Source organism: Delphinus delphis, chromosome 19 (genome assembly GCF_949987515.2).
Source record: "Delphinus delphis chromosome 19, mDelDel1.2, whole genome shotgun sequence".
Classification (NCBI taxonomy): Eukaryota; Metazoa; Chordata; class Mammalia; order Artiodactyla; family Delphinidae; genus Delphinus; species Delphinus delphis.
Genome location: NC_082701.1, coordinates 29,741,299 through 29,759,935, shown reverse-complemented (window position 1 = coordinate 29,759,935; position 18,637 = coordinate 29,741,299). Strand labels below are relative to the sequence as shown.

Sequence of the window (18,637 nt, the reverse complement as noted above, 5' to 3'; positions counted from 1 at the left end):
AGACTGCCAGGTGGCGTTGCGGTGAAGTTTGAGCCACCTGGGGATCTACCCCGTACCATTCTCCATTTATGTGCAAACCAGTGGGGAAGAGGGCTGAAGTCAGCAGCACCCCCAGAAGCATCTCGCATTCTGACAGCAGCTCAATAAAACATCGCATTTCCTACTGCTCTCTGAGGAACTGCAGAACTAACAGTGGCCAACTGAAAAGGCTGGGTTGCTCTCTGCCCCTGATCCCTGGCAGCATTCTTTCTCAAACTGACCTGTTTTCTTGCTGGGAGACTGCCCCACTCCACCCACCTGGTGCCTCCCTAGATTTCCTGACTGCCCTGGGCTTATTTTTTTAACCTTCTCTTCCTTGAAAAGCACCACTCCACTGACCCAGAACGTGGGCGCCTCCCCTATGATCACTGACCATCCTACTCTCCGGGGCGTACCATTTCTCTTTAAAAGCCTTGGAAAATCAGCAGCAGTTGGGGGCTAGGTACCTTCCAATTCCTGTAATGCCTCGTTCCTACTTTTAATTCGCCAAATTTGAGAGAGCAGAGAGAAAAGGGGAAATGCCTTGCTTCTGAGTAGGTCCTGGCTGGGCCCCGTCGGGCTGGCACTGTCTTATTTAATTCAACTGCCCCGGTTCCCAAGAGCTTCCTCAGGTAACTTAGCCTCTGAGTTAGGGATACCTAAGGTGGGAGGAGGGAGTTAGAGAGTAGAAGAAGCACTATAAAGCTTCCCCTCTCCCTACCCCGGGTTCTGGAAATCCCAGCCTTGAAGCGGGGACAAACTCCAAACCCAAATAGACGGCCTCCTCCCGAGCGCCGAGAGCCTACCCATCCTCATCACCCTTTCTCCCTCTTCCTCCGGCCAGTTGCCCTGCTTGGCCAGGCTCCGCTGGCTGAGCCTCATAGGGCCTGGCCGGGCACTCGCCACACTCCCCTCACCCAAGCCCTGCCAGGGCCGAGAGGTGGGGGGTGGGAGGTAGGGGAAGCAGGGGGCGGAGTTCCGTCCTTCGCTGATTGGCTCAAGACGGATGGGCTGCGGCCGGGCCCAGCCAACCCGCGGCGTGTTGCTATGTGCTGAGCCGAGGGGATAGGCGCGGGGGCGCGTCCGTCACCAGGCAGCCCCCGGCCCCGACCCGGAGGGATGCGGAGTGGCGGCGGCGGCAGTGGCGGAGACTGTGGCTTTAAGAGCGCGCCCAGAGCCCGGGATCCGGCCGGGCGGTCCTTTGCTGCTGCGCACCCCCGCGGAGCCAAGCTCAGAGCTGGCCGGACCGGGCTGTCTGCTGCCCGGTAAGCAGACGCGAGCACTGCGCGAGCCGGGCGTGCGTGGGCGTGGGGCGCGCTGTCAGCGCGGGCGCCCGACCCCCCATCACTGGGCGCAGGTCCCGTGGTCCCTGCGGCCCGGCTCCCCCGGAGCGCGCGGCACCCTCTGCCCAGCGCGGCCGAGGCGGGGTCCAGTGGGGGGGTCACCCTGGGGGCCGCGGGCACAGGGGGCGGGGAGCGGGCCGCCGGGGCCACGTGACCGGTTTGTTTACAAACACTGCCGGGGCCTTGGTGGCGGCCCGCGGTAGGAGCCGAGAAGGCATGGGTTCCCAGGTCGGGGGCCCGGGACCTGTGCGAGGAGCGGGGCTAGTAGGGCGCGCGCGGTTTGGCGGGGCGGTAGGGGGGTGACCTGGAGACCTGGTCGCTGCTTCTTCCTGAGCATAGTTCCCGCGGGTTCGGAGTCTGTGGGGGGCAGGGTGGGAGCTTCGGGCGTTTTCGGTCCCCGGTGTCGCTGGGTGTCCGCTGGAGACACTGGGTCCGGGGGCGCCGCCCTCGGTGCCCCCGCCTTTGGAGGACTGGCTGCCCTCAAGACTCCGAGGAGCGCTTGGCCGGCCCTGGGCCGAGGTAACCGCAGCCGAGTTCCTGCCTGGCCGCTTCCCGGCGCCTCCCCAGTGCCCTTGCCAAAGGGGTGGGCGCGAGTTCACTCCTGCCCGACGGAATTAAGGGGCCTCTCCAGCGAGTACCTTTCGGGAACTTGCGCTGAGGGGCAGCGCCGATCTCTCACTGCTTCCAGTTCACCCTCGGCCGCTGACTTCCTCTGGATGTCTTTACCCAAGTGGTGGCTTTTCTCTAGTTGGCGGGTGGGGGGAACCACCTGTTCTTTTGGACCCAGCCCAGGAGACTGCCACCTCTGACTTCACTCTCAGCTTACGAGAGCTTACAAAGCCAAGTGAGTGAGTGTCCTCCGTTTATTTCTGTTATGTAGCTGACCCTCCCCCAGTCCCGCGGCTGTGAATGGCACGGGAAAATGCTCCTGGGCTTCGCTGGGTTTTTTGCTCTCTGGCCTCCTTGTCAGTTTGCTCTCCTGGGGTCTTGAGGCTCTTTTCAGTAAGTCCTTGCTTCTGGTGAGTCTGAAAGCTAACAACACAGCTAGCTACCATCTTTTCCCCCTTGCCCTTCCTCCCATGTTCCTCTCTTCTGGTCAGGCAAGATGTGCAAGATGGGACTCCCTGTCCTAGAGCATTGGGCAAGAAGGGAAGCTGTCTGATTGCGTGTGCCCCACTTGCTCCCAGAACATTAGCCATGCATGGAACCTAGGGGACTGAGAGGTTACGCGACTTGTCCAAGGCAACTCATGTCGCTGGTGCTGGGGTGAGACTTGACCATTCACCCTTTCCTGACTTTCCTTTGACCTCGTCACTGCCACAGGACTGCAAAGATGGGTTGAACCTGACTTCTGTCTATCCCTTATACTGAGACTGAGCCTCCTCTGACCCCCCATTCCCCCCCATGGGGAACATTTTAATTCCTCTAAACTGTGACAGTGAGTGGCTACAGGTTCTTTACCAAGGAACAGGTCCAGCCTGAGGAGAGTTGTGCAAATTTCTCTTTGGCACCTTTCCTTATCCCCAGCTCCATGATAAGGGTCTCAGGCAGGAGCAGAGTGTGGGCCTTGGGCTCATCCCCCTCCTTAGTTTGGCTTTGCCTTATCAGTTTAGGATTTGATAACAGCCTTTCTGTCTTGATATCTTGTGCTTGAACTAAACTCCAGAAGCTTGGAATTAGGGGTGGAAAATGAAAATAAACGCATGTGCAAGAATATTGTTTTCCTTTTTCCCTCTAGGATAGTGGTTTTCAAACTCTGAGTGGGATCCACAGTGAGGAATACATTTTACATCCCTGCACAGAGGTCCACAAGTGCATAAGTTCCCAGAAACAATAATTGCCCTGACTACCTGCAGTGTGTTCTATTTATAATTTTTTCCTACTTACTTAAAAAAAAAAAATCAACTGCTGGTCATGACTCATTTAGTTGGTTTCTTGACCAAACGGGTCACGGCCCACAGTTTAAGAAACATTGCTGTAGAGCAGAGGTCCTCAAACTTAAATCTGCATAAAGATGACCCAGGTAGTGTTTAAAAATGCAGTATGTAAGTCCAGTCTGGAGATGTTTATTCTCAGTGGGGCACATTTTTAATAAATGGGCCATGAGGTTGTGTAGACAGGTGGTTGATAAGAAACCCTGAACTAGTGGGAATTGGGGGCAATGTACAATGAAAGGCATTAACTTAGATAAGAAGAATGCAAAGCCTTAGTCAGATATGTGAGCCATACTCTGTGCAAACCCAGGATCCCTCATCTGTCACACTAGCCCAGGCTAGTCTAAGGGTATAGTGTTGTTTGATTTCAGCTGTCATGAGGCATTGGCCCTAAGAGATAGCCCCCCTTCCCTCCTCACATCCCTGCACTCCAGCCCACTTGAGGGCTGCTGTTCATGGTTCTGTACCACTGGATGTTTCTAGGTGTGTGGGGTTGGGGTCATGAGTAGTGCTGTTGAGCCTCCTGTATTATTCACAGATTTATGTGAATTTTCACTATTTTAATGACTTTAATGGTTTTGAGTCAATGACACAGTCATTGCGCCTGGGACATGAACAGTTTGGGCAGCAGAAAAGGTTGATTTTAATATCTGTGTATTCCAGGCTGTGTAATCTAGGAGAAGGGCAGACTGGTGATTTTATTTTTGTTAGGCATGGGGAGGGGAGCCAGGGGCTTGTCTGTCAACAGTTAATAAGAAGAGGTGCAAGTTTCCCCAACCCCTTGCCTGCCTCAGCCCTGGTTCTTTCCTGTGTAACAGCTCAGCTCCTGTGTGCAGGTGGATCTTGTTAGTATTCTGGTTTCTGATGCTGTTACCTCTGTCTCTACTTTCAAGCATAAACATACACACACCTGATGCTTCCACATGTTGTATGTTTCCCTCTTATTGTGTCCAAACATGTTGGTAAAAGAAATTTCCTTGAATTTATCAAAGCTACAATTTAGATTCAAAGAGAACTCTAAATTATCCAAATTCAAATTCAACTGTGGTCCTTCCTGCCAAGGGTATGCCTTATATGGGAACACTAACTGTAGGATTGTTGAAATTAACTTTAATAATGTTCAGTTTGGTCAAGCAGCTCACATTAACGTTTAGTTTTGAGCCTATGGAAAAAAAGGAAACAACAAAAGGATGGCATATCCTAGGATAGGAAAAGCAGGTGGGATTCAAATTGAGGTCCGGATCAATTTTCTTTGTAAATTATCTGGCATTTCCCTAGGGTCTGTCAACCAAACCACTAGTTGCTCTGACAGTTGCATTCCCTTAGCATGATGAGGGGGTATAAAGCTCTGGAAAAGGAAGTGTCCTTTTGAATTTTAGCATCCAATGATGGAAAGCCAGGGCCTACAGGCTAAAGGGATTCTGTTAAGAGTTTAGTGATATTATCCCTAACAAAAGGTGATACTGCACCTACCTGAATTTCCCTGGGAGCTGTAAATACAGCACTGGAGGTTTATAAAGTAAATAGGATTATGCCACTCCCATGTTTACAACTTTCACATTGCCCTTCAGAAATAATCCACCCCCTTTCCCTGTAGGCATTGCAGACCTCTCCCCCGTCCCATCCCAACTTCTCCACCCCCCCCACCCCCCACCCCCACCCCCCAGCTCCTACCAGCCCTCACCTGGTCCATTCTGCTTCAGTCCAGCTCCAACTGCACTAGCCTTCCTGAGATTTCTAAAACAAGTAAGGTTTGTTTTTGTCCTTGGGCCTTTCTACTGGTAGTCACTGGTCTCCAAATTTTTGCATGATTGGCTTCCTACACTTGGGTCTCAGAGAGCCCCTCCCTGACCTGTTATCTAGAACAGTCCTCCATCCCTGCCCCTCAGCCCTTCTTAATCCCCTTAATTTTTTTTTTTTCCAAAGCACTTTAATACCATCTGGAAATGCATTGTCTACTTGATGGCTGGATTGGAAGCCCAGTCTGTCTTGCTCACTGCTGACAGTGCCTAGCAGGGAGTAGCACAGGATAAATATCTAATTGTTGGTGGAATGAATGAATGACCAAGAGAGCCAAGGTTTAGAGTCTTTAAGAGTAAGAAATAATACTTATTTTCAAGAGAAGAGGAGGAAAAGAAGTTTTCTCTCTTTTCCTCGGAATTCCTGTTCCCTTGGAATTACTTTCTTTTGAGATTTCTGCTTTTCACAATATTTTTCATCCTTTTATTTTTTTTATGGGTTGCCAAAGTCTCTAAAAGCTCCATTGTTATTTTGTTGTTGTTAATAACTCTTGCCTCCCCTACAAGCCTTATTCTAGGCTTCACTGTTCTTCTGACAAACAAGCATTTCTATCAGTAATCACATTTCATTAATACTAGGCACTATAAGTAAAGCTAAGAGCCTTGGCTTTGGAACCAGAAAGATCTGAATAATTAGCTCTGTGACCTAGGACAATTTGCTAAAATTCTCTACATCTCTGTTCCTTATTTGTAAAATGGGACTAATAATAGTTACTATCATACAGGATTGATGGGAAGATTCAATGAGAGAATGCACGGGAACCCAGACACAGAGCCTGGCACATAAGCGCTTGGTATTAGCTATTAATAACAAGACTAATATTAATAGTTAGATTCCCTCTCTCACTGGAAGGAATTCCCTATCCATTGATTTGGGAGTGGGGAGTAAGAGGGGGAAAACTCCCAAATTTTAAATTAGTGTAAGTAAATGAAGACCAAAAATGTCACTTAGATTTATCAGAACTGGAATGGAATTTAGAAGTCATCTAATTGCACACTGCTACCCAACTCTTAATAAACATCCATGTGGAAGAAGTAATATTTATAGAAGTGTTTGGAAGAATATGTTGTCTACCTGGTCTTAAGTTTTATCCTTGAATTAAGCCGGGCCAACTGAAAGCTGCATACTTGGGCCATGTTACCTCAGCCCCTCCAGAATTGTTTTCACTGAGATGAACTTGGGTGTCCTGCCCTTTGCTTTATGGAGGGACGCTGTCCAAAATAGCTTTATATAACTTGCTACTACATTTCTTATAAGAATTTATATTGTTGAAGACTTAAGCTACAACTTCACTTAATGTCTCTGTTAAGTTAATCAGAGAAATTGCTTTCAGAACCCAGTGCTAGGAAAAGCTTTGCCTCTCCCAAGGAACTGGCATGATTTTTCTTTGTGGACAATTGGATATAACTGATCATGTTTCTCTTTTTTGCTTTGGCTGCCAGGAAGCAGAGAAACAAATTTGTGGCTTGACTTTAGTAACTGTCGGGCCCTGCATCCCAATTTTTTCCAGTGTTAACCCTATAATTTTATTTTCTTTGCTTTCAAGTTAATGGTTTATAACTCTATTGATTAGATATATGCTGGATTGGGTATTAAAATCCATTTTAGGTGTTACATTTTAGAGATATAAACATTGAGGCCCAAACAGGCAAAAAGGACTTGCTTAGGACAGAACTAATTTGGGCAAAGCACAGACTGTAAATCATATCTTTTATTTCTCAGGTCCAAGGCTCTTACTACTCCTGTACATTCTGGAAAAGTACCAACTTCTGACTTAAACTCTAAATTACCCATAATGTCTCAATACTAGGCAAAGCCTTCCTTCCCTCTGTGATGGGACAAAGCAACATCTGCCAATGAGGTGTGGCACTGCCACTCTGATTCCTGTTTCCTGGCTGGGTCAGCAGCACTGAGCTCTCCTGTCTCCTGAGTTGCAGGGCAGTCAGCCCTCCCCCATGGTCTTGAGAATGTAGTATGTCCAGACTTAGTGGGTTTTATGTGAAATTAGCTTGCCTGCTCAGAATGAAATTAGCCTCTAGTGTCTGGAGTTCCCTCGGCTATTTCTTGCCATGAAAGGAAGGCTTGATATCCAGATGGCATATGGATGCCACTAAGGCTCAAACAGGATCTGCTGGGTGTGAACAGTGGTTGAGTTTGGTTGGGCAGAAGAAAGTGGTTTTATTCTATCTGATATGAAATTTAGTTATAGGAAATATTGACCTGCCTAATGATTTGTTTTGTTTTCCCATGGTGTTCTGGGTGGGAGTACCTGGGACAAGAGAGCATAGGCTTGGAACATATCCTGCCTGAGGAAAATTTTGATTCCTATTTTGAGATAGAGAAGAGGAACCTCTGGCCTGGGGCTGAAACTCAATCTTTTATTTTGTTTTATTTTTGTTTTGTTTTATTTTCCTGGGTATTCATCATTCAACAGATAATTAGACCTTTGGGAGAAAAAGGTAAGTCATAATATGGCCCCTGCCCCTAAGAGCATATCCTCAAATAGGAGTGATTAAGACATCTATGTCAATAACCAGAGTACAAGGTAGAAAGAGTTTAAGTTCATTACAGAGATACAGAAAGAAGGGTAGGCATTTTGGAGATGTGGCTGGGAAGAATGAAGAGGATTTAAGCATGCAGAAACACGCCAGGGGAAACAGTGTGTGCAAAGGCACCGAGGTAATGACATGACAGGTAATGTATGAGGAATGCTCAGGAGGCATATGAGATGCAGGAAGGAGATATTGCTTGGGCTACCATTGCTACAGTTTAGAGGAGCTCCATAGATGTGGACCGTGACTTACATTTGCAGTAGAACTCTGGAGGATGAAGGCTAGCTGATATAGATAATAGGCATCCTCAAAAGTGAGACTAGGGCTTCCCTGGTGGCGCAGTGGTTGAGAGTCCGACTGCCGATGCAGGGGACATGGGTTCATGCCCCGGTCCGGGAGGATCCCACATGCCGCGGAGCAGCTGGGCGCATGAGCCATGGCTGCTGAGCCTGGGCGTCCGGAGCCTGTGCTCTGCAACGGGAGAGGCCACAGCAGTGAGAGGCCTGCGTACCGCAAAAAAAAAAAGTGAGACTATCCCTAGGGATTCTCAAACCTGGTTGCCTTAAGAATTCCTGGCCCAGCCAAAAGGCTATAAAATCAGAATTTAATACCTACACTTCCCCCCCACCCCAATTTCCCAGGTTTTCCTAATGCAGACCACCCCACACATGTCTGAGGTCTGGAAATCACTAAGGTAGTTGCTCTCCCTGGCAGATACCAACTACTAAACATCCTTAACCTTTGGCCTCCTTTCCCTTAGTTTCTATTTTTGCCTCTTCCTTTTCTTCTTTTGTTTGTATGTTCCTGTGTGTCATCCATTGTGTTTGTTTTCCCTTTATCTCTTCTTTTATCACCATTTTGGTCTTTGTCTGTTGGGGGTCCCTACCTAAGGTGACCCACCACCAAATGGACCATAAAGTAGAAATGAATTCTCTTTCAGCATTTGCTGTGCTAATGGTATAAACATGTGTATTATGTAAATATAAATTAGATAGGGCTTTTGGTTAGTTTTGCTTACATGATTCTTAATTTGTTTTATTTAGGATTGGAGGGAAGAAGTATCCCGCACATGCCTGCAGCCTTAAAGCTAAATATCCCATTATCATGAAGAGATGATAAGAACTGAAAACTAGCTTTTTCTTGTGCCTAATCTGTTGTCCCACCTTCTGGTTCAGGTTATTCCCTTCCCTTATTTGTTTTCTCAGGTTTCTGCAATTAAAAGTTGATGCATTGAGCCAACCCTGACAGCCTGAAGATGTTTTAAGAGAACTTGACATCTTTGTTTTGCATTGTAATTAATTGACTTAGACTCTCCCTCTGGGAGATAGTCTGCTTGTTTTAGAGGGCTCAAGTACCAAGGATGCACATCTTCAGACCCCCCTCTGTCATGTCTCGGTTGAAGGATCCCCTGGGGGGTGGAGGTTGAGGGGGCTGTTCCCAGGATCCCAGTTACGGTACTTTCTAGTAGAGTGACCTTGGGCAAATTGCTTAACTTCTCTTGAGCTTTTTCCTCATCTTTCAAACAGGAGTAATCATCATAATGCCTGCCTCTCTGGGTTGTTGTGAGGACTGAGATAATGCATATCAAGTACTTGGCCCCTTATGGGCCCATAGTACGAAATTAATAAATTGTAGAGTCCTGGAGGCTTACTGACAGTTGCTGAAGGGCCTCAGATGACTCTCCCTATCTCCTCCCCTCCTTTCCCACCCTCCTTCAACCAACACTTTCTGAGCTCTTGGTGCCCGTGGGGCTTTGGGCTAGCTATGATGGGTGATTAACCAGACATGATCTCTGGATGTGGTCAGGAACAGCACACAGTCTAGCAGGAAGATTGACCCATAAACTACTAGCTTTGTGGAGGTTTCTAAATTATATGAAAAAGCTGCACTGGCAATGTGCATGGCTCCCCTTAGTGTGCCAGGCCTGAGAGGAAAAGAAGCTGTCTTTCTTATTAAAATCTATCTCCCATTCCCATAATAGGAGAAATCCAGAAATTTGCTCTAGAATCAGTCTGTCTTCCCCACCCTATTCCTTTTCCGCTGCTTCAATAAATGGCAACGCTAGATGACAGTTTAATTCTTAGAACAAAATGCATCCATCTTTGGGTTGGTGATGGCTGGGACTTTGGACATACAACAGGCATCCTTTTGAGAGTGCCTCTGCCCTTTTTTTCTCTTGAGTTTTAAGTTCAATTTCCAAATTCCAGTCGTGGAAAGGCAGGGAGCCCAGCCACAGATGTGAGAGTCTAGAGTTTTGGATTTATTTGAAATGGGAGATTAAAGTGAGAAAGCCAAAGGCATGCTGACAGCTGAACAATAGAATTGTATTGGCAGATTTGGGATGGATGGTTTGTAATTAATTGAGGCCCCAGCTGTGCCCTCGGGGAGCAGCAGTTAAAGAGAAATCAAGGTCACACAGTGCCCATATTCCAAAAGACATTCATTTAGTCAGTAAATAATATTGGATATTTGAGTGTGTGGGACACAGATGACAATCAAATAATCATCTCAATAAAACTACAACTGTGAAAAGTGCTATGCCTCTGGAATTGGGGGCCTGACTTAGTGGGTGTTGGAGGAGGCTAAAGGGAGGGTTCCCTGGTGAAGTAGCCTGAAGACTGGCCATCTCTTACTCTGCTTTTCAAGACGTTGTTTTCTTGATAGATCTTCTAAATGTCTGTTTTTACATTACAGTTCAAGTGTAGCCTTGTCTGGGGACAGAGGAGTGGACCCAATCTCTCTTTGGGTCCCAGATCATGGGAAGAAAGTATTCGCTTTGTGTTGACCAGGATTATCATCTCTGACCATGGCCAAATACAAAGTGCAGGACTGATGCCGAGGGCGGCAGTCTCTGGGAGCTGCAGAAAAGGGTGGATCTGGTTTCTCTGAAATGTGGAGCAGAGGCAGGACGGAGGGACCCCTTCCCTCTTAGCCTGCACCAAGTCTACCACTGCGTTTTCCCTGGCTCAGTCTTGCCTAGAACAGCAGCTCAGACTGCCGTGGGGGGGTTGTGGGGATCAACCTGGAAGGGTTTCTCTAGGGGTCCAGAAGCCGCTGCCAGCCTGGGGAGGGTCCCTCGGGAAGCTGCCCTAGGTGACACACAGAAATGGTGGGAAGGGCCAGGTGAGACAGCATGGGAAATATTTCTGCCGCCAGACAGCAGCTGGGTAAAACCATCAGAGGTTCTTGTGGTGTGGCCCATCGGAGATATGGCTCCACAGTCCTGAGTTGCAGCCTCAGGACTCAGGACTTGCAGCCCAAGTAAGTTTACATCATAAGAGTTTGCTAGTTTCCAAACTTTGTGGAGCATTAATGGCGTGTGAGTCCCATGTAATGCTCAGAATTCAGTATTTTAAATTGTACTGGATAGTGGCAAGCAAGGAGACTAAAAAATATCAGCTTTACAGGGCAGCACGGTGCCAGTGATGGTCATTCAGTTTACTCAGTTAGTTAACATTTATCAAGAATCTCCAATGTGCTGGGTACTAGGAGTCCTGGGGAACCAAGGCGGGTAGAGACTGGACTTCTGACTGCAGGAATTTTCCAGTCTGGGAGACACACAATGGTGGTGTGTTAAAGTGCCATTCCAGAGAATAGTTTTTTTCATGCTGGAAGAAGGGGGTCCCCAGGTCTGCTTAGGGTCTTATTTGAGCTGGATATTAAGGGATGAGCAGGCATTTCCCGGGCAGAGAAGACAGGTTAAGGCTTTGCAGGAGGCTGAAATAACTTGAGAAAAGGTGGTGAACGAGCTTGGTCAGCTGGGGAAGCAGGTTTGGAGTGGGGTGGGAAGGTGATGAGAAGATAAGGAGAATTGGGCCCAGGTTCTCGGTGCCACCTAAGGGGTTGGACCTTGTCCTGTAGGCTGCTAGGAAACCACTGGAGGCTTTGAAACATGAGAGAGATGTGATCAGATTGTGCTGTATACATAGAATTCTAGAATGGGCTGGAGAGGTAAGAGCTGAGTCAGGGAGACCAGTTTAGGAGGTTCAGGATGAGAGGGGACGGGGCTCACACAATGTGCTGGCTGTGACTGGGGATGGCAACGGGAGGGGGGATTGAGAGGCACAACCCACTGTCTAGGGGACAGATGGAGTGTGACATAGAAGAGAGAGAGAATAAAGGGTGTTTCCTGCTTGGGTAGCTGGACCTTCAGGAGGAAGGAACAGAAGGGGGTGAAGGGGATAGGATCAGGGGGAAGGGAAAAGACGGTGCTGGCTTTGGGAGTTTGAAGTGCCTTCCTAGGAGCCAGAAAGAGGCCCCCTTTAGAAAGGAATCCAGGGTTCAGGAGCAGGGGACAGAGGTGTTTAGAAGACTTGGGTATGGGTGAGAAAGCTGGGGGCGGGAAGCACCTCGGCATATGGTGGAAGAGCAGCCAGGGAGATTCGGGCTCAGTCAGAGACACAGAAGAACCCAGAGAGACAAGATGAGGCCCATAAGGGAGAGTTTCAGAGAAAAAACAGCCCATGAGAGAGCTGAATGCAGCACCAGGGCCAAATAGCGTTTGCATTCAAAAGTATTAGTGTTTGGACTTGGCATGTTGGAGGCTGCCCATATTTTTGTTACTCAAAAGCCTGGTTGTGATAAATGATATCCATGGAGCATTGCCAGAAGGCTCTGTAGCTCTTCCATTCCTCTGGAGAGCTGATATCACTGGATCCAGCCAGACCATCAGGATCTGGGTCCTTGGGCTGCCACGTCCTTGGGCTGCCCTGATTTGACCCCATGTAGAATCCCTTTTACTGAATTGCTCTTTGGTGTTCATTACGCTGGCCGTGTTCATGGAGGGGCCTCTAAGAAAGTCTTGCAAGAGGGTTCCATGGTGGGGAGGGCTGATGTGCGCTGGGGCTCTGTCCGCTGGGTTGTTCGTTGTCTCCTGTGACCACCCACAGGGGAAATAAATGTCTCTCAGAAAATCTGTATCCTGAACAACCAAGATGCTTTTATTTCATAGGAAATATAAACCTTATAACTGCTGGTATTTTCTTTCCTGCCTTGGTTACTGGGGAGCTCAAAGCCAAATTTGCAGTTGAAATTCAGTAAATATTAAGCAATTAAATAGTATGCATTTCTGTGTCCTAACCCTCCTTTTGTTCTTTTATTCCTCCTATCGTAATTTCTTAATCTATTTTAATAGTATAGTATTGTTTATGTTTTTGTAAGCCACCTTAAATCCTTTTTGGACCTTGGAGTTGTATAAGAAAAAGAAGAAAGCCATTGATGAATTTTAGCCAAGCGTCCTTGGTAATAAATCTTCGGACACATCATTTTTGGTTGAAATTGTAGAAACAACCCAAAGTGATATCTGATCTCTTCATAGCCAGCTAGCAACAGCTACTTCTATGTAATAACTAGTAAATTACATGCAGGTTTCAGAATGTTCAAGGGGAAGTGCCTCTTCTCTGTGCCATGTTCTAACAGATGTAAGCCTCACATGGGGGCCTCGCAGCCAGAGTGCTGAACTAAGGACCATGTGATAAATATATTGCTTTGCTAACAGATGTTGCAAAGCACCGTCCAGCCATATCCAAGTGGACTCTGCGAGACTGGCAGGTCCTGTGACCTCGCTGAAATCAAGGTCTTAACAGAATAAAGGTGGGTGGATGGGTACTCAGTTCTGGGGCAGGGTTCAGCTGGCAGAGACATCATTACAACATGAAATCAGGACTTCAGGAGCTGAAGGAACCCTAGAGATCATGTAGGATTATCATCTGACAGATAATGCTCCTGAAATCAAGACTAGGCCCTGTATCCAGCATAGAGATGAATGGTTTGTTTTGTTTATGAGAGTGGTTTCTCTTTTTTTTAATTAATTAATTTATTTTTATTGATTTTTGGCTGTGTTGGGTCTTCGTTGCTGCACGTGGGCTTTCTCTAGTTGTGGCGAGCTGGGGCTACTCTTCGTTGTGGTGTGCGGGCTTCTCTCTTTTTTTTTTTTTAATTTAATTTAATTTATTCTTGGCTGTGTTGGGTCTTTGTTGCTGCTAGGTGCGGCAGCGGGGGCTACTCTTTGTTGCGGTGCGCGGGCTTCTCATTGCGGTGGCTTCCCGGGCTCTAGAGTGCAGGCTCAGTAGTTGTGGCGCACGGGCTTAGTCGCTTCGCAGCATGTGGGATCTTCCTGGACCACGGCTCAAACCCATGTCCCCTGCACTGGCAGGCAGATTCTTAACCACTGTGTCACCAGGGAAGCCCAAGAGTGGTTTCTTGACTATCCAAACTGGTTTTTATTATCAGCTGGATGGATTTGAAGTACCACCTGGGTCCAGAGCTATAAAGTTGTTAACTATGAAGTGATAGCATTGCTTTCCCAGTACGTCTTGCACATCAGATCGTGGCAGTTTTGATAGCGGAGTTTCAGTAAAGTTGTCAGTAGTGGCCTCATCCTGGGATTAGTAGAGTCAGTGCAGACTGCAGAGGTAACTTCCACTTCACTAAGTAGGTGATGGAATGGTCTATTGTTTGGAATGATATTGCAATAATTTCAGATTCCCAGCTAAGCCACCAAAACCTACTAAAACCACAGTATAGCTTTAAGTGGATTAATTTAGGCCTAACCCTCTAGCCACCATGAGTCAACCGGGCAGACAGGAGCACTGCTCATTTGGGTCTTGTGAACAGGAACAGTTCCCACGCTTTCTCTCCCTTCCTGGTAAGGATGATCACAACTAATCAAGGTTATTGAGTACTAATGATGTGCCAGGTGCTATGCTGAATGCTTCACTTGCCTTATGTCATTTGACGCTTTTGTCTCCTCGATGAAGTAGGCACTGTTATTCCCTTTCAGGCAACTTGCCCAGTGGTGATGCAGCTAGTGAGAAGAACCAAAACAGAATCCAAGTCCATCTGTCTCTAATGCTGTCCTCCTCACCAGTGGACGACACCACCACCCACTTCTCTTTGTGGCAGCCCAGGGAAACTGGGTCTCTATGCTCCCTGGTCTGAGTCCAGGATTCTGATGAGATTAGGAATGGGGAAGGAGGACTACCCTCTTGGGATAGGGGCTTTCCACAGCCATTCTGTCTCTGTTTTTTTCTGTCTCCAGTCCCAGAAATGGCTTACCTATCCCCCTTCCACTGCCACCTATTTATTGCCTCCAATCAGGGCTTCTCTCTTTGCTCCTGGAACAGACTACTCAGTCATGCTCCTACCCTCCTGTCCTTAAAGCCTCTTCAGGCTTTCTAAGAGTTCCTACAATAAGTAAGAGATGGAGAAAGCTGGGAAATGGTTAAGCTTTTACCTCAACAGATATATATATGTGTGTATGTATGTGTATCTATATATATAAATATTTACTATAGTATATTTTAACCTAGACCCTGTGAGTGTGAAAAATGGGCATGGATGCCAATGACAGGCCTTTGATTAACATCCAGGACTTAAAAAACCTTCTGTTGCCTAGAAGAACTGTAGTTACGGGCGTCTCAGCACAGGATCTGAGGGGGCGCTATCGGGGAGAATAGGGTTCCATGGGGCCAGAGTCATTCTGCGTCCTGCTTCGTTACTGGCAGGGGGAAGGGAGGAGCCTCAATCATTTGTGCTACCCACCTGGATGAGTAGACTGGTCTAGTCAGCAGCCCAAGGAGAAGCAGGGGTAGTTCAGTCCAGCAGTGGCCGCTACTGTGTGCTCTGTGCTGCCGAGTTCAGGGGGTACAGAAACAACTAAAATGTGGTCCCTACTCTTGGCACTTACCTCTAGCAGAGGATACAGAGGCAGAAGAGAATAATTTCAGTTTCAACAGGGTAAATGTTAAGATGGAGGTGAGCACAGAGGATGGGTCAATAAGTCCAATGCTGAGGGGATATTTGAGCTGAGTCTTAATGGACAAGTAAGGGCCTGGTGAGAAGGTGGGAAGGATATGTCAGATGGAGGGAATGGCATCAACAAAACCACGAAAGGGTGAAATGCAGGTGTGGTGTATTCGGGGGAACTACAGAGAATTTGGTTGGCAAATCTGAACACTTAGGAGACTGTTCCTGACACACAATAGACCCTTAAATATCAGTTCAAAAGATGGAATATACAGAGTATGAGAGGTGAGTCTCTCATGGACGCCATTCATGCATGTCAATGGTTGTCAGCAATAATACACACTTGGAATTTATTGGGTGCTTACTACATGCCAGGTGCATATGCTGAGTACTGTATGTGTATTAGCTTAGTTAATTCTCACAAGAGCCTTATGAGGTCAATATTAGTGTTCCTAGGTTTTGATGAGAAGAGCAAGGTCCAGAGAGGTTAAGTAAGTTGTTCAAGGTCACACGGCTAGAAAATTATAGAACTGAGATTTGAAACCCTCGGAGTCTGATTTCAGAACCTGTCTTTTTAAAAAAATTGAGTTATAATTAACGTACAATATGATATTCATTTTCTGTGTACAACATAGTGATTCAATATGTTTATACATTATGAAATGATCACCACAATAAGACCTGTTACCATCCGTCATCATCTGTCGCCATACAAAGTAATTACGGTATTGTTGACTATATTCCCTATGTGTACATTTCATCCTCATGACATTTATTTTATAGCTGGAAGTTTGTACCTCACCTATTTCATTTGTCCCCCCACTCCTCTCCTCTCTGGCAACCACCAGTTTGTTCTCTGTATCTACGACTCTGTTTTATTATGTTGGTTTATTTGCTTTGTATTTTAGACATGCAAGTGAAATCATATGGTATTTGTTTTTCTCTGACTTATTTTACTTTGCACAATACCCTCCAGGTCCAACCGTGTAGCTGCAGATGGCAAGATTTCATTTGTTTCTATGGCTGAGTAATATTCCATTTTATATATATATATATACACACACATACACTGCATTCCTATTCATCTATCAATGGACACGTACATTGCTTCCATGTCTTGGCTATTGTAAATAGTGTTGCAATGAACATAGAGGTGCATAGATCTTTTTGAATTAGTGTTTTTGTTTTCTTCAGTTAAATATCCAGAACCCATCTGCTTACCCACTGTCCCGTATTGCCTTTCTGAAGGACATGAAAGTGATGACATGGTGAGATCTGCTTTTTTTTTTCTTTTCCTCCTCCTTTAGTTCTTTCTTTCTTTCTTTTTAACGTTTTTATTGGAGTATAATTGCTTTACAATGGTGTGTTAGTTTCTGCTTTATAACAAAGTGAATCAGCCATACATATACATATATCCCCCTAACTCCTCCCTCTTGCATCTCCCTCCCACCCTCCCTATCCCACCCCTCTAGGTGGTCACAAAACACCAAGCTGATCTCCCTGTGCTATGCAGTCTGCGTCTTTATTCCTGTCCTGCCCCTAGGTTCTTCACAACCATTATTTTTCCTTTTTTTTTTAGATTCCATATATATGTGTTAGCATACAGTATTTGTTTTTCTCTTTCTGACTTACTTCACTCTGTATGACAGACTCTAGGGCATCCACCTCACTACAAATAACTCAATTTCATTTCTTTCTATGGCCGAGTAACATTCCATTGTATATATGTGCCACATCTTCTTTATCCATTCATCTGTTGATGGACACTTAGGTTGCTTCCATGTCCTGGCTATTGTAAATAGAGCTGCAATGAACATTGTGGTACATGACTCTTTTTGAATTATGGTTTTCTCAGGGTATATTCCCAGTAGTGGGATTACTGGGTCATATGGTAGTTCTATTTTTAGTTTTTTAAGGAACCTCCATACTGTTCTCCATAGTGGCTGTATCAATTTACATCCCACCAACAGTGTATGAGGCTTCTCTTTTCTCCACACCCTCTCCAGCATTTATTGTTTGTGAGATCTGCTTTTTAAATGCATAACACCGGCTGAAATGCAGAGGGTGGATTTAAGGGGGAAAGGAGGCTCAGGGGCCTGCCAGGGCTGTGTGAATCAGAGATGCTGTGTTCCTGGCAGTGCTTTTAGGGCCTTTGGGAGCATGGCCACTGGGGAAACCGCCTCTTAGGGGGATACTCCTATGGTTCCTCCAGGGTCATCATCACCTTGTCTTACCTTGAGAAGAGAATTCTAGGTTTAGAGAAACGTCATCCCAGTAGTACCATCTACCTTGCTTGAAGACAAGCTAGAGAGTCCTAATGGAAGTGGCAGGAAAACTATGTATGTCTCTGAACTCTTCGGCCTCCTTTTTCTTTTTCTTCTCTTTTTAAGTAGCAACATATATTTTTAAAAATTCCACTAAAAATAATAATAGCTACAATTTTGGTGTGTTTTGTGTGCCAGCACTGTGTATGTACTTACGTCAGTCTCATTTAATCCTCATAACCCTGTGTATGTTGGTCTTCTTAGAATTGGGGAAGCTGAGGGTCAGAGTGGTTGAATAACTTGCCAAAGTCACTCATTTAGAACGGAGTAGAGCTGGCTTCTGATTCCAGAGCCCACTTCTTTTCCAGACAGTCTTTACCTACCCTCCTCCAATACACCCCACAAAAACAGCAACGCTGAGGCACATCTAGGGGTGGTCCTGTCCTGTGGCTGGAGGTGTCACTTCCCCTGGCAAGTTCTGCCTTCTCGGTTTCTGTGGCTCTGTGTGTGGCGGTACAATCTTGTTCCCACATCATTTTTCCAGTTCCTTCCCGACTTATCTGAGGAATTCATACCTCCTACCCCTCCATCCTGGGGACACTCAGAAAGTTCTGTTTTGAGTTCCACCTGCAATTGTGGCTCCTTGTGGAAAAGGCCAGTCCGTGAGGTGGGACGGCCAGGTTTGCTGTGTGCTCCCTATGCGTTTGGCTCTCAGAGTGGTGTACCTAAGGTCTTTGTTTTTAATCATAATAGTTCACATCTTTGCTTTCCGTGCTGCCCAGCGGGAGCCAGCTGGAGGTGGTAGCAAATCTTCCTTTAATTTCCACTGTGATGGATTATTACTTCATTTAAAATGGTGTTTAATTTGTACACGTGCCCTGAGGCTTTAAAAAAGCGAACTCATTTGATTATTGTTGGAAATCAGTTTAGACTCCACAGTATGTTCAGCGGGTTGGACTCATGAAGCCCCATGGAGCCTG

The 18,637-nt window shown here is 46.6% G+C and overlaps 1 protein-coding gene and 1 long non-coding RNA gene across 3 annotated transcripts in view; one reads left to right on the top strand and one right to left on the bottom strand.

Annotated features, from left to right (window-relative positions):
• Window positions 1-2,121, bottom strand: part of LOC132415048 (uncharacterized) — a 59,745-nt gene extending 57,624 nt beyond the window's left edge. Inside the window, exon 1 of the long non-coding RNA XR_009517074.1 lies at window positions 2,000-2,121. This is a non-coding gene — a long non-coding RNA (uncharacterized lncRNA). The remainder of the gene's footprint in view (window positions 1-1,999) is intronic.
• Window positions 223-18,637, top strand: part of YPEL2 (yippee like 2) — a 59,404-nt gene continuing 40,989 nt past the window's right edge. The window contains exon 1 of one of the 2 annotated variants that reach the window (XM_059998120.1): window positions 223-1,283. The gene's annotated coding sequence lies outside the window, so the exon portion shown is untranslated. Of the gene's footprint in view, window positions 1,284-2,095; window positions 2,206-18,637 lie in introns of those variants that run through there. The other variant, XM_059998122.1, reaches the window with a different exon arrangement.